Genomic DNA, 15,533 nt, shown 5'->3' with positions numbered 1-15,533 from the left:
AGATGGAGCAAGCTTATTTTCTCCTGCTCTGGACTCGAACCAATGGCTTCAAATTACAAGAAAGGAGATTCCAACTAAACATCAGGAAGAAGTTTCTGAAAGTAAGAGTTGTTTGACAGTGGAATGGTCTCTCTCGGGAGGTTGTGGACTCTCCTTCCTTTGAGATTTTTAAGCAGAGGTTGTATGGCCATCTGTCATGGAAGCTTTAGTTGAGATTCCTGCATTGCAGGAGGTTGGATGAGATGACCCTTGGGGTCCCTTCCAACACTACAGTTCTATGATTTTGCCTAGACTCCTCCACAGCTCCTCTCACCTGGCTAGAAACAGAACTCGGTGTTCTCTGACTGCCAGTGTGAGGGCTGTTTCACTAGTAAGGATGAGAAGGCTATGCAATGTGAAACGCAGCACAACTGTTGCACTAGCTCAGGGGTCTGCAACCTGCGGCTCCGGAGCCGCATGTGGCTCTTTTACATCTTTGCTGCGGCTCCGGGGCAGATACTAGCGAGGGGAGGAGGCGCATTGTGCGCCCCGACACTCCTCACTGTGGCGGGCGCTGTACTGGCTGTGACGTCGCATGGCGGCGGTGCGTGCGTTAGTCACACACCGTCCCGACGTCACCTTCCCACCCGCTGTCAGATCGTGGCTCCAGAGATATATTTGTTTTAAATGTCGCAATGGTTTTGCAGCTCCCAGTTGTTGTTTTTTCTTCGGAAACGGGTCCAAGTGGCTCTTTTCGTCTTAAAGGTTGCAGACCCCTGCACTAGCTGAAGCTCCTTGCACAGCAGCTTATACGTAGGAAGCTGCCACAGAAAGTATCAGGACTGCAATGTATTGGCTATAAGGTGCAAGCCCCCCCCCCTCCCAGTACACCACTAACTGACTTTAAATTAGCATGAGGTCAAAGATTCAAATGTGATTTGTGTTTGCATATCAAGTAAGGATGATGAAGGATTCTTTTGCACACACTAATGCTGTATAGGAGTCACTGCAGAGTCAGGAGTAGCTGCACAAGTAAGGGTGGACCAAGGGATGCGGGTGGCACTGTGGTCTAAACCACTGAGCCTCTTGGGCTTGCCAATCAGAAGGTCGGTGGTTCAAGTCCCCATGACAGGGTGAGCTCCCATTGCTCTGTCCCAGGTCCTGCCAACGAAGCAGTTCGAAAGCACACCAGTGCAAGTAGATAAATAGGTATCGCTGTGGCGGGAAGGGAAATGGTGTTTCCATGAGCTCTGGTTTCCGTCATGGTGTCCCGTTGCACCAGAAGTGGTTTAGTCCTGTTGCCACATGACCTGGAAAGCTATCTGGGGACAAACGCCAGCTCCCTTAGCCTGAAAGCGAGATGAGTGTTGCAACCCCATAGTCGCCTTTGACTGGACTTAACCGTCCAGGGGTCCTTTACCTTTTTACCTTTTTAAGGGTGGACTGCTCATACACATCTGAATGTCACTGTGAGAACTGAATGCTGGACTTGGATCGGATGACCTGATCCATCAGGGCTGTTTTTCCATTCTTACAGAGAAGAGGAGTGAGCGTAAAAAGAAAATAGAGTGAGTGTGAGTGTCTAAATGTGGCATTGTCAATAGTTCCTTTCACTGCACAAGCAAATAAAACAGGTCAGAAATCCCAGTAACTTGCATTTTGTATTTTAATTAAAAGGATGAGTTTCTCAAACATAATGAGAGTACGAATTATTCTTTACTGTTGTTATGGTTGTTGCCAACACCATCATAAATCTCCTTATTTCACTCCCAAACTGTTAATGCGAATGACTTGTGATTTCATTCATGCTCGAGGTTTAATTAACAGGCAGCTCTGATGTGCGTTTTTAAAATTATTCTTAGCTTAATGGTAGATTTTTCACCAGTAGAAATGATGTTCATACTTCATTTGCCTTGAAATAAGCAATTAAGAAACTACTGATTCGCTTGTGGAACTACATGGCAACACCTACAAAGGCAGAAGAAAACTTTTTTTCTTTCTTTTTTAAGGTTAGGTTATGCAGAGAGAAACACCAGAGGCAATATATAGTCCAGTACAGAATACAAATATGCCTGTAGGCTTACAGTCTGCTCTAAAGAATCCAAAATAATGGTATATTCACACAGTCAAGTGCATTGCTTCTGTCCTGATGGAATGCCACAAGTTAAAACAGGGCTGGAGAACATGTGATCCTTCAGTCTTTTTCCAATTTAAGCAGTTGTGGCTTTCCCAAAAGAATCCTGGGAACTGACTGACAATTCCCAGAGTGGTTTAACAAGTCATCCTTCTTCTGAGGGAACTCTGGGAATTGTAGCTCTGTGAGGAACATGGGGGTCTCAACCCCCCTAACAAGCGATAGTTCCCAGAATTCTTTGGGAGAAGCCATGACTGTTCAAAGCGGCATGAGATGGCTTTAACTGTACAGTCGTACCTTGGATCCTGAACTCAAATGTTTTGGCTCCCAAACACCTCAAACCAGGAAGTAAGTGTCCCAGTTTGTGAATGTTATTTGGAATCCAAAGAACTGAAGGAGCTTCTGTGGCTTCTGATGGGCTGCGGAAGCTTCCTGCAGCCAATCAGAAGCTGTGCTTTGGTTTCCGAACATTTTGGAAGTCGAATGGACTTCCGGAACAGATTCCGTTCGACTTCCAAGGTATGACTGTATACTACAGATGAGGCCTGTAGCCTTTCTCTGTTATGAGGGCTCAACATTGATATTTGGCATTTGTGACCTCAATGGGTGTTGTTCTATGTTTTATTATTTGTTTGCATTAGGGATTGTTCAGCCACCTTGAGTTTCTTGAAAAATGAGGCAGGGCAGAAATCTTTGAAATGAAATCCGAGAGACATTTTGGCATGAGGAATTTCATGAACTGCCCCAGCATCAGAGGCTGTTGAGATATATAGCTTTTTATATAGAAGATGCTGAATTAAACTGAGAGTTTAGAAGCCTGAAAATGAAAGTCAGCAGATGAAAGGAGAAGAAAAGGAGTGGACTAAGCAAAGCAAAGGCAGACTCTTATTACAAGCTCTCCTTTGAACTTGGCTCCTGACTGTCGCATTGAAAGAGAAATGACTAACAGGATTGCATTATTCCCTTGTGCAATGTGGAGTCTGCGTGCAAGACTGCTTAGATGTGCAAACTAAAATAACCAGGGCTATACAAACCCTTGATTGTAGAAAGACAGGGAGACTGGGGCACAGAAGGGAGCAGTGGCACATTAACCTCTGTGTGTGATTGAAGTGAAATAATTAAGCAGGGTAGAACAATTTAAAATTAAGAAATAAAATAGGTAGCTGTTTTGGGAGGGGTGGTGGTGGTTCATAATCTGCTCCAGAGGCAAGTAATGCAAATTTGAAGAAGAAGCATTTCCTGCTTATTTTCCCATCTGTTAGTGCAGCTGGGATGCCAGGCTTACCCCATGGGCAAGGGAGATTCTTGGACTTTTAGAGCCCACCGTGTGTAGAAGAGGATGCATGTGTGGTACAGGCAGAAATTAAACTGGAGCTCATTTTCTGGTTTGTGGTAGAAGCTGAGGCCTTGTATCTGGCAAAGCCTTTATCAGGGGAGAAAAAGAGCACCCCTAGATGTGAATTACATACCTTCATGTAGGGTTGCCATATTTCAAAAAGTGAAAACCAGGACACGAAAGTTGTTGAGCTTTTTTTCCAGAGCGGGGCAGTTTCGAGCAGTTTTTAAGGAAATTCGTCAAAATCTACACTTCCAACATGGGTTGCCATACATCCGGATTTTCCCAGACGTTCCAGTGGTTTTTGCCCGGACACTGTTTATGAGGGCCAAATCCCAGCTATGTCCAGAAAAATCTGAGTGTATGGCAACCCTACCATAATAATTAGGGAAATTCTAATGATTAGTGATTATGCAGTGAACATTCAAATATAACAATACAGTGGTACCTCGGTTTAAGAATAGTCCTGTTTAAGAACACTTTGGTTTACAAACTCTGCAAAACCGGATGTAGTGTCCCAGTTTGCGAACTTTACCTCGGTCTAAGAACGGAATCCGAATGGTGGAAGGGCACCGGCGGTGGGAGTCCTCATTAGGGAAATTGTGCCTCGGTTTAAGAATGGTTTCGGTTTAAGAACGGACTTCTGGAATGGATTAAGTTCATAAACCGAGGTACCACTATACTTTGAAAACAGCAGGCCATCATTTTAAGTCTCAAACCAGGCATCGAGTAAGGCAAAGTCTTGACAAACTCAAACTGATACATTACATGTCAGAAAACTTTTTTTTTAGTATTCTCATCCTTGCACTCATTGATTATGTTCATACTAAAATTAACCAAGGGATTCCTTTAATTCCCAATTCCATGCACATTGACTCAAGGAGGCTGCACAGAAGCTAATTAAATAAGATTCTTTCTAGTGCAGTGCATTTAGACTACATGATACAAAAGACAATAACCAGGTCCAGGTTTGCTCCTGTGCTTTGCCTGTCCCTGGATAGGAATGTCTCTAATGATTCTTAGCTATGCCACATGCCATCAATCAAAGCAGCTGAATGTCAAGATGAACACCTAGCATTCAAGGTGTTTTGGAGTCATAAGTTTCCATCTGTTGCTAGAATCCCTACCCATTTAGCTTCATATTTTGGAGCAGTGCCCACAAAATGTGCCTCTGCCAGAGTTTGAGCTATTTCCCTCTCACACAGTAATGACCTACACACAACTGATATTGTTCAGGAGGTTACTCTGGAGAAGCTTGGATGGAGCAAGGGGAGGGCAAAGGCAACTACCAAGTATGAGAGAGAGGTGATAAACATTTCTTGTGCTCACTTAACTTAGGAGGAGCCAAGGTGATTAATTCAGTGGATCTCAGATTCAACTTGTGCAGGTCTTTCCTGCAGCCTACATGAACTCTGGAACCTGTGCAATGCCCACAATTTACTTTGAATATGCGCAGGACTTCTTCCATGGGCAAACATCTACATAAAGGATGTTAAGTAAAGTGTCTAATAGGTTAATTTCCACATGAGTTGGTAATGCTGATTTGTCCTCCAAAATGCAACTCTCTGAATCTAGTGACTGTCTTATCTCTGTTGCTACATGTGTAGATAAGGAGCTCAAGTTACAGTGTCCAGTGCTGGGAAAGTGTGGGAGATCTGAGAAGAGGAAGCAGATTGGATCTGTGGAAGAAAACTGAACACTTTGCAAAGAGTTGCTAGGACTTTGAAAGTGAGTGGACTCAGGACTTCCTGTGCAGTTCGAAGCAGCAAGAACTTCGAAGCAAAGAATCCTCTCTGGGACCAGAGAGAGATGTCTAATTGTAACAACTTTACTGTATATAGAGTGCATGCAGGGCTTTTTTTCCAGCTGAAACTCACCAGAACTCAGTTCCAGCAAGTGGGCACCATTGCCATTCTAAGAGAATGAGGGATGTGTTCATGATGAGTTCCAGCACCTGTTTTTCTAGAAAAATAGCTCTGAGTACATGTATATAGTTATGTACTAAGCTTGGATCCTATACAAGTAAACAGTTGTACTAGCAGGAGCCCAATGGGACTCCCCCCCCTCGCAACCCCTTGTCCTCACAAATCAGATCTTAGGAGTTGGGAGGAGAGAAGATATAATTTTCTCTGGCAAAAAATGCTTGCAGAGCAATCATGATAGTACAATGTTGAATTTCATACTCTGTGGGAAAAGAAGGTCTCCAAAGGCTTGAGGGAACTGCTGTGTGTGTGTGTCTGTGTCTGTGTGTGTGTGTGTGTGTACTCTAAAATGAGAGTATCTAAACTTAAGCATAGAGATGAGGACTCAGCATGCTTAGTGGGAGTGGGCAGAGAATGCTGAGTAACAGATTCTGGGGGTGGAGGATGGAAAACTGGGAAGGGGTGGAATGGAAAATCTTAGAAGTGGGCATGCCTGGCCAGCTGGCTCCCTGGTTGCAGATCCCACTTGTCCGCCTTATTCGCAAAATCCTGCCTTCAAAGCATACAGCCTCATCTTCCGGGAGCAAAGGGTAGAGTTATGACTTCAGCCACTTAGAGGCTTCAAAGCTGTTAGATTTTTATTTGCCTGTGGATTAGCTCCCTTAAATGTGCTGGCAGGAAATGATAGAAGTAATATTGTGGATGCTAAAAGGGCACATAACACCATGGAGTACATTCTGTGGTAAAAACACAGCCAGCAGCACGTGGCCCCAAAGGGATTTTTAAGCAACAAGAAATAGCTGGAGGGAAGAAAAGCAAGACATGCTGCAATTTCCCCTCCTGCACAAAAATGAAGCTCCTTCCCACACTGAACAAGGCAGATCAGTTGATATCCAAACCAAACGCCACTCAGCTGTTCTGTACAAAGTAGAAGCAAAAATGAGCAAGTTGCCATGCTTTCCAGCCTCTTGCCATTATTAAGGTAAAGGTAAAGGTACCCCTGCCCGTACGGGCCAGTCGTGTCCGACTCTAGGGTTGTGCGCCCATCTCACTTAAGAGGCCGGGGGCCAGCGCTGTCCGGAGACACTTCTGGGTCATGTGGCCAGTGTGACGAAGCTGCTCTGGCGAGCCAGCACCAGTGCAGCACACGGAAACACCATTTACCTTCCCGCTATAAAGCGGTACCTATTTATCTACTTGCACTTAAGGGTGCTTTCGAACTGCTAGGTGGGCAGGAGCTGGGACCGAAAGACGGGAGCTCACCCCACCACGGGGATTCGAACTGCCGACCATGCGATCGGCAAGCCCTAGGCACTGAGGTTTTACCCACAGCGCCACCGGCGTCCCTTGCCATTATTACTATAAAACCATTAATATATCGAATTCTTTCCACAGAGTGGGGAACCTGTAGCCCAGGAAAAGAATCCTCAGACCCAGGGGCTGAATGTGGCCCTTTTTATCTGGCCTTCAGATCTCTCTTTAGACCGCACCCCTCATTGGTCATTCTTGCCCCCTCAACTGTTTTTGCCTGCCTGGAATGTGTCCTTCGACTCTGATCTGCAGGTGTGGTGGCGGATGTGCTGGACCACTGTCTTCCCTCAGAAACAGACTGGATGAGAGCCAATAAATTGAAGCTCAAATCCAGATAAGATCAATGCATTGTTAGTGGGTCTAAACCACTGAGCCTCTTGGGCTTGCCGATCAGAAGGCTGGCGGTTTGAATCACTGTTATGGGGTGAGTTCCCATTCCTCTGTCCCAGCTCCTGCCAACCTAACAGTTCAAAGGCATACCAGTGTGAGTGGATAAATAGATACTGCTGCGGTGGGAAGGTAAATGCCGTTTCCATGCACTTTGGTTTCCATCATGGTGTTCTGTTGTGCCGGAAGTGGTTTAGTCATGACCCGGAAAGCTGTCTGTGGACAAACACCGGCTCCCTCAGCCTGAAAGCGAGATGAGCGACACAACCCCATAGCTGCCTTTGACTGGACTTAACCATCCAGGGTCCTTTACCTTTTACCTTTTACCTATTGGGTGGCTCCCTAGACCAAATGGATCAGAGGTTGCCTTGATAGGGTTACACTCTTTCTCCCACAGAGAGGTGGGGGGGGTGAGTGCCTGTAGCACACTGTCCCCACACTGTCTCTGTGTTTTCCATCCCTTAATGTGTCTAGTGTACTGCTGGAAAAAACTAACACATCACTGATGTGCATACACATCTGCGCATACACTCTGCTGAACATTTGAGCAGACTAGACTGAAGAGGGGTGCATTCTCGGATATATAAGGACTGATCAACAGTGGCATGTCAGAGACCTATCCTGTCAATGAGAACAAATCTCTGTGTGCATTCACAGGAATGCACAAGTTCACACCTACACATACAAGATCACAAAATTGCGAGTCGCTGCTCATGCAGTGAAATTTTGGTGTCATGGGATCTCAGAGCTGAGAATATATAATCTCACACAGCTCCATGTATACTGCAGCTGATGAGCCTCATAGGTATTGTTTATTCAATGAGGCCAGGCCAGCACACTGCATTACTTCCAAGGAATGCCAAATAAGAGCTCTGCTTGTATTCTACATGGAAATATCCAACTATGCATGCTATCCCTCTGTAGACACCTGACAGCATGAAAGGTTTTCTGTGAGTTACATAACTGAATATATATTTGTGCTGGTTGCTCTGGAGTCCTTGGCTCTCCAGGATCCTGTAGTTAGAAACTACAGCAGATCAATGTTGGAGGGGGATCAGTGGTTGAGCACATGCTTTTCCTACATAAGATATCCAGTTGTTGTTTTTTTAGCAGTAAAAAAAAATATGTAGCTGTCCTGGGAGAGATCTCTGCCTGACACTCTTGATCTAGTTTTATATACAGCAGATATTGGGATTCTTTTCATGTGATGTTTTACAAATGCTCATGAGTGCCTTTGAGCCTCAGTACGGCACAAAGAGAATCTAGGTGCACTTATGCATACGATAAGGACTAGAGCAAGGGTGTAGAATTCTCAGGCATGGATTCTATCTATCTGGCCTTCTGGACTTTTACCAGTCCATAACCTTCACTGGCCTTGCCTGGGATGCTTTTGTGAACTGTGATAATGCTTCATGAATATATGGACAGAGGGTAGTGTACAAAGGTGAAATTTACACCCATCATTCTGCCCATTTTTGCCTTTGGCCCTCAGAAGGTTACTAAGCAGGGAATGCAGACCTCAAGGTGAAAAATCTTCTCCGGTCAAGATCCAGAGATTATTTGGGGGGCAGTGGTTGTTTTTTATACTGTTATCTGTGCAAATAAATGCATCAGATGCACTGAGGAACAGGAAGCTCTGGCAAACGATGACCTAATTATTATTATTATTATTAGTAGTAGTAGTAGTATCATTAGATTTATCTATTCCCTTAAGTAAGTATAAAGATGGCACATCTTACGTAAAACAACAACCCCCTCACTAAATTCTAATATTTAAGAATCCTCCATAGACACTCCAAGTGTCCCTATTTTCCAGGGATGTCCCTGATTTAGAGAAGCCACCCAGTTTTTAATTTGATCCCAGAATGTCCTGCTTTTCCTTAGGACATCCCTATTTTCATCAGAGAAATGTTGGAGGGTATGGAGTTATCTGACCCCCGAGCCGTCTGAAGGCACTCCTGTACAGGGAAGTTTTTTTTAATGTTTTTTTTTATGTTTTTATATATGTTGGAAGTTGCCCAAAGTGGCTGGGGCAACCCAATAAGGTGTGTGGGGTATAAGTAGTAAAATGATCATTATGGAATGGGATGTCCCTATTTTCATCAGAGAAATGTTGGAGGGTATGCCTCCATTCCAGTGAACATATCAATAAAATATACTACAAGCCACATGCACACATTGGGATCACCACATAGTTCATTTTTAAATATATTTCAACCCCAAGAAGCAACATTCAGCACTCAAATTCCTGAGGATACAAAAGGATTTTGCCTGGCACCAAAACTAGAAATATCCCCTAAAAGGATATTACTTATTAAGGAATGTGGAAAAAGCAGAGAGCAGGACAGAGAGAATTCAAAGGCAGAGAAAATTAAAGAAACAATAAAGATGCAGAATGAAGAAAGTCTGCAGATCTTTAACTACAAAGGAGAGGTGTTCATGGTAGCCACTTATTGCAAATTCTGTGTGCTCTAATCAGCAAATTTGTGGATCAGAACTCAATGGAATCCTAACCATGTCTACTCAAAAGTACCATTGAGTTCAATGGGACCTACACTCAGATAAGTGAGGTTCAGATTGTACTATTCGTTCTCTAATGCTTTTTCCATTTTCAAAATGTTCAGACCGTTTTTTTACTCAAAATCATATCAAACATGCATTTAAAAATTCCCATTTAGCAATAATACAGTCAGGGAAGATGTGTATTTAAAACTAGAGTATTTGTGTGGATGTTTGTTGGGAGATCAGTTAAGGCTCTCCATCCCACCCTGCCATCCACTACTTGGATGCATTGCAGATTCCTGCATTGCAGGAGATTGAACTAGATTACTCCTGTAGTCGTTTCCAACTCTACAGTTACGTGATTCTATTGCTACCAGATGGGTGGCAGTAGTATCCGCCCTGCTATCAAATTGTGCCTTCTTTATGGTATTTCTGTCTCCTGGTAAAGGCTCTTATTCACTCCAACTTTTTAAGTGCTTGACTGGAAAAGAGCTTATGAGAATAAACTGGCAGACTCATCTCCCCAACACCAAATCTACCATAACTTGGTCTCCTTTCATCAAGCTGTCTAGAGCAAGCCTAAGAGAGACACTATAATCTACTTGCATAAGTTGCTGGAAAGATCAGCTGCAGCCAACACTAAATAGAGAGATTTATTTATTTCATTAAAAACATACACAAAAACTCAGACTGGGAAATAGGATTTGTCTGTAGGACGCTAAAGGTAAAAGGTAAAGGACCCCTGGACAGTGAAGTCCGGTCAAAGGTGACTATGGGGTTGCAGTGCTCATCTCATTTTCAGGCTGAGGGAGCCGGTGTTTGTCCACAAGGTCATGAGGCCAGCATTACTAAACCGCTTCTAGCGCAACAGAATACTGTGATGGAAACTAGAGCGCACGGAAATGCCGTTTACTTTCCTGCTGCAGTGGTACCTATTTATTTACTTGCACTGGCATGCTTTAGAACTGCTAGGTTGGCAAGAGCAGGGACAGAGCAACGGGAGCTCACCCTGTTGTGCGGATTTGAACTGCCAACCTTCTGATTGGCAAACCTTCTGATTGGCAAACCCAAGAGACTCAGTGGTTTAGACCACAGTACCACCTGCATCTGCTTGTAGGACACTAGGCAGGGCATGGCACTGATATGTAGATGGGCCAAATTATAAAAATGCTAGTGAGAAAATAATGTTTGTGGAGTTATTGGGAAAGCTGCTGTACCTTAACCAGTACTGACTAGGTCACCTGTCTAAAAGAAGCTGGCTGAATGTAGGTAATCGTCCACCATAAATAATTGCATTTTCTGCTGAACCATCAACCTGCAGATGCAACAATCTCACTTCCCTTTTACAGAACTTACCCCTCTTACCAAACATAAAATTACCATTGCTCCCTTTTTCCTATTGTTTGTTTCATTGTGGTCACACAACATACTCTCAATCTCTTAAAGGGAGAGAGCAACAAATCCCACAAAAGGTGTGCTGAGGATCGGCTTGACCTCTGTTTCCAAAAGCTTAGAGTTTATCAGCTAGATCCAACTAGACCAAAAGGTGTTTTGACTTTACCAACAATAATGAAAGCAGACAGACTTCTCCTGGCCCAATATATAGCAAAATGTTTATGCCTGATTGTCCCAGAAGTGTAGACTCTGGAGTCTTCTGCCACAAACTTTCATTTTCCAAGGAAAGGGTGACAAACAGTTCACATTTCATGACTGCGTGCCTCTGGATGACTGGGAAGGCAAAGGACCCACAAGCAACTTGTACCTGTATTGATTAAAAAGTGGGACTTATTTTTATCAGGTGGCAGCTTAATAGATCTGCTTGCAAGCTGAATAGCCCCCAGGAAAGTTTCGTTTGCTCTTGTGATTTATGACTTCATCAAAAGCTTTGGATGGAATTAATTCAATGCAGTGTACTGTACCAAGGCACTTTGTTACATTAGTTTTAAATCTAAAAATATGAATCCACAATTGTGGGTTTTTTATTATTATTATTGTAAAAAATTTACAGTGGAAAAGATTGAAACTATTAAAATAATTGCTTTTTAAATGATGTTAGCTGTAATTTATTCACACTCAGTGATGGTTTAATTTGCAATAATTTACACCACCTATTCCCATAATTCTCATACAATGTGATTGTTCCAGAAAGCACGCATGATCTATTGTTGGAAGGCAGTGCTGAGGAAACTGTGACCCTTCAGATGATGGGAAATACTGTTTTGAAATATAAACCCTCTATAGATAAGCCTGTTCCTTCATCCCTAGTCCTAAGGAACCTATTCTGAGTTCTTACCATGCATCCCTAGTCCTTTCAAGACAGCTTTAGGGAATACTTTCCACAATGTAAAGGCTTACATTTATAATTTCCCTGTGTGTTGAGTTCTTTTCAGGACCTTGTGGATGACCCACCCATAGCCCAACTAATAGGATTATGGGGTGTGAACAGCCCACCATCCTTGCCCTAAAGGAGCAGGTCCCATCATGATGCTAAGGGACCCATTTTGATCCCATCTCAGTGGAAGACCTGCTTACTATCTATCTGTTACTACCCTCCTCCTTTGACCAATAGGAGTATACTACAAAACTGGAATATAGCCTGCTGAGTAGTGGTAAAACTCTCTGTTGTTCCACTTTTGCCTCTGGTCCTGCTCACTACTGACATATCCCCCTCTCCTGAATGTTACTCATGTGGAAATGTGGCCCCTGCACTGGAAAGTATTTGTCACCCATTCTGTAGGGGGAGATACCATGTATGCTGCCTTGAGTTTCTACGACGGAAAGGAGAGAGGGAGGATGGAAGGGAGGGAGGGAGGGAGGATATACATGTAGTAAATTAGATATGAATGTAGGGAGCGTTCCTTTAATTGTTTCAATCTCAAATTGACAACTTTATTCTCCATAATGCGGTATCTAGACTGGTGACTAAGAGCGGCCGCCAAGACCACATAACACTGGTCTTGAAAGACCTTCATTGGCTCCCAGTATGTTTATGAGCACAATTTAAAGTGTTGGTGCTGACCTTTAAAGCCCTAAATGGCCTCGGCCCAGTATACCTGAAGGAGCGTCTCCACCCCCATTGTTTAACCCGGACACTGAGGTCCAGCACCGAGGGCCTTCTGGCGGTTCCCTCCCTGTGAGAAGTGAAGTTACAGGGAACCAAACAGAGGGCCTTCTTGGATGTGGCGCCCGCCCTGTGAAATGCCCTCCCATCAGATGTCAAAGAAATAAACAACTATCTGACATTTAGAAGACATCTGAAGGCAGCCTCATTTAGGGAAGTTTTTAATGTTTTATGTTTTATTTTGTTTTTAAAGTTTTGTTGGAAGCTGCCCAGAGTGGCTGGAGAAACCCAGCCAGATGGGTGGGGTATTAATTATTATTATTATTATTATTATTATTATTATTATTATTATTATTACAACACTGTATGCCAGGCATGTTATTCATAGAATCATATGGAAGAGATCACTAAGTTCTGTTTCTATCCAGGTGAGGGAAACAGTGGATGAGGCTAGGTGAAATCATAGAATTGCAGTGTTGAAAGATAGCCCCTGCAGTGTAAGAATCCTGCCCACAACCATCCCTGGGTGGGCTTGAACCACCAATCTTCTGACCCATTGTGTGCACGTCACATACTATGTACAATTATGGGTAAAGGAAATGGGTAAAGTTTGCTTCTCTTTTCAAAAAGCAAGATAGACATGGCATTTGGCAAACATTGAAGGGGCAGCCCAGCTAGAAAAAGCCTCCAATACGTTGTTGTTGTTGTTGTTGTTGTTGTTGTTGTTGTTATTTAAAAATCCAAAGAAACACAAGCAGTGAAATCATTAGTTTTTATTAGTATTGCTATGTTGCCTTTCTAGGATTACTCTGGAGTTAAGAGCTCTCTACACAAGATGAGCCTGTGTGTACAAAACTGTTGCCTAACAGGAAGTCTCTGGTGTAAAACAACTTCTAAAAGATGCCAAGAAAAACCTTTTAAATAATGCAGGAGTTACAAGTGAATGAGAGCCATCTAACAAACGCGGCAGAATACAGTGGAGATGGAAATGAGGGTGGTGGGAAGGGAGAGGAGGAGCAGGAGCAGGAGCTATGAATTTGTGCTAAACTGGAGGGGAGGCGGGAGATGAAAACAGTCACCATTCATAGTCCAGCAACACTAACGTTTTATCTGAAATAGCCTTGGTCTACCTTGAAGCAATGACAGCCTGTAATATAGCAGTGTTTCACTTTTGCAATATAATTTTATGTTTTCTTCTGATGTGAAATCACTTGGCAGAGGGCTGTGGAAAGAGATAGAAGGGAGACTCTGGAGACAGAAGAACAAATGAAAAAGATTTGATGACTCAGTGAGAGCTGACGCTTTCATGTTAATTTGTACTGTAGTGTGAAGGTTCTTGGCAAGGACAGAAACTTTGGCTTTGTGGTGTGTGTGTTTTTTTTGTTTGATGAGGGAGGGGAGCCAGAAAAGGGAAGGCAAAGGTAAAAAGAAAAGAAAAGGGGTGGTTGGGTGGGCATTTGTATGCTTCCTGGGCAAAGTGGAAATATATGCGACCATACAGTTTTCACTTAGCATGTGGGTTCAAATAAAAGAGAGGAAAAGGGTGGATGGAAAGAATGTCAGTTAAGCAGGCTGGAAGGAATTCAGGATTTCAAAGCAGGGCATCGTCACTAGAAAACAGAATGCATAATTTGCTTATATTCATAACTCTATAATTTGATTTACCCTTGCTTGGTTGAAAAGAACAAGGAAACTAAATGAGATTCTCTCTCTCTCTCTCTCTCTCTCTGTGTGTGTGTGTGTGTGTGTGTGTGTGTGCATAATACACACATACACATACACACACACCACACCAAACAAACAAACAGTTTATCCTGAGATACTGGAATAAATGATGATATTGATGATTTATATGCTGCCCATCTGAGTGGGTTGCCCAAAGCACTTTGGGCTGCATTCAACGAATTAAACACATTAAGCACTACGTTTACCAGTAAAATACAAAGATTTTATATAAGATAGATAATTTTGTGTATACTTTTTATACACTGAAAAGATACAGTAAAATCTGGAGTTATGCCTAACCCAACTGGGAGCGGCTTGGAAGCAACAGTCCACTGTGAAAAGCTGACCATTACAAATTCCTCCCTCATCCCTAGATATTATCCCATTTAATCCCTGCCATAAACCTGGCTTGCAGACCAGCTTCATCGCTTCCAGGAGACTAAGATAAAGATGATGATGAAGAAACATTGAAACGGTGCTGGAGGATAAACCTTTATGCAATAATAATAGTTTTTGTGAAGCAATAAAATGCTGACTGTGTGGCAGTTGACCACCTTCATTAGACACACAAGGTTAAGGTTTCTCAGTCAAAGCGATATTTCTTGTGCATGCAGAAAACCAAGTTATGAGGAGGAGTAGAATGGAGTATCTGTTTTCCCTAGTTCCCAGGAGTGGCAATTCTATGGTGGAAAGAAGCCATGATATGGAATCCATGTCTCCACCCATGTGATTTTGGATTTCAAAGATTATTGAGCCATGTTAAGGAGTAGCCACATTGTAATGGTGCAATTTCTGCTGAAAGTAACAGTGGGGAAAACCCTACTATGCTTTTGAATTCTCAGACTTAATCTTTCACACCACACTCTCAAGGAAAAGCATTTCCTTCTCTGAGATGCTTTTAAAATTATTCTGGGCATCCTCAAAGTTTTCTGAGGCAAATTTAAGTTCTTATTCTTATTTGATATTAATCATTTACATGTTTATCATGTTCTGAAGCTTGTGTACCAATACATTATTTAAAAAAAGTTCCTTGTACTTTCTTCTTTTCTCATTTAATACTTGATTCCCCAACCCTTCCTCAGCTCGTATTATATTACCATACTGATTAAGAATTTCTCAGAATTTGAAAGTTAGATCAATAAAAGTGAATCTTAATTCAAAAGCACCAAAAGTAAT

The sequence above is a fragment of the Podarcis vaucheri genome, assembly GCF_965113315.1.
Source record: "Podarcis vaucheri genome assembly, chromosome: 17".
NCBI lineage: Eukaryota > Metazoa > Chordata > Lepidosauria > Squamata > Lacertidae > Podarcis > Podarcis vaucheri.
This window is presented reverse-complemented; position numbering follows the sequence as displayed.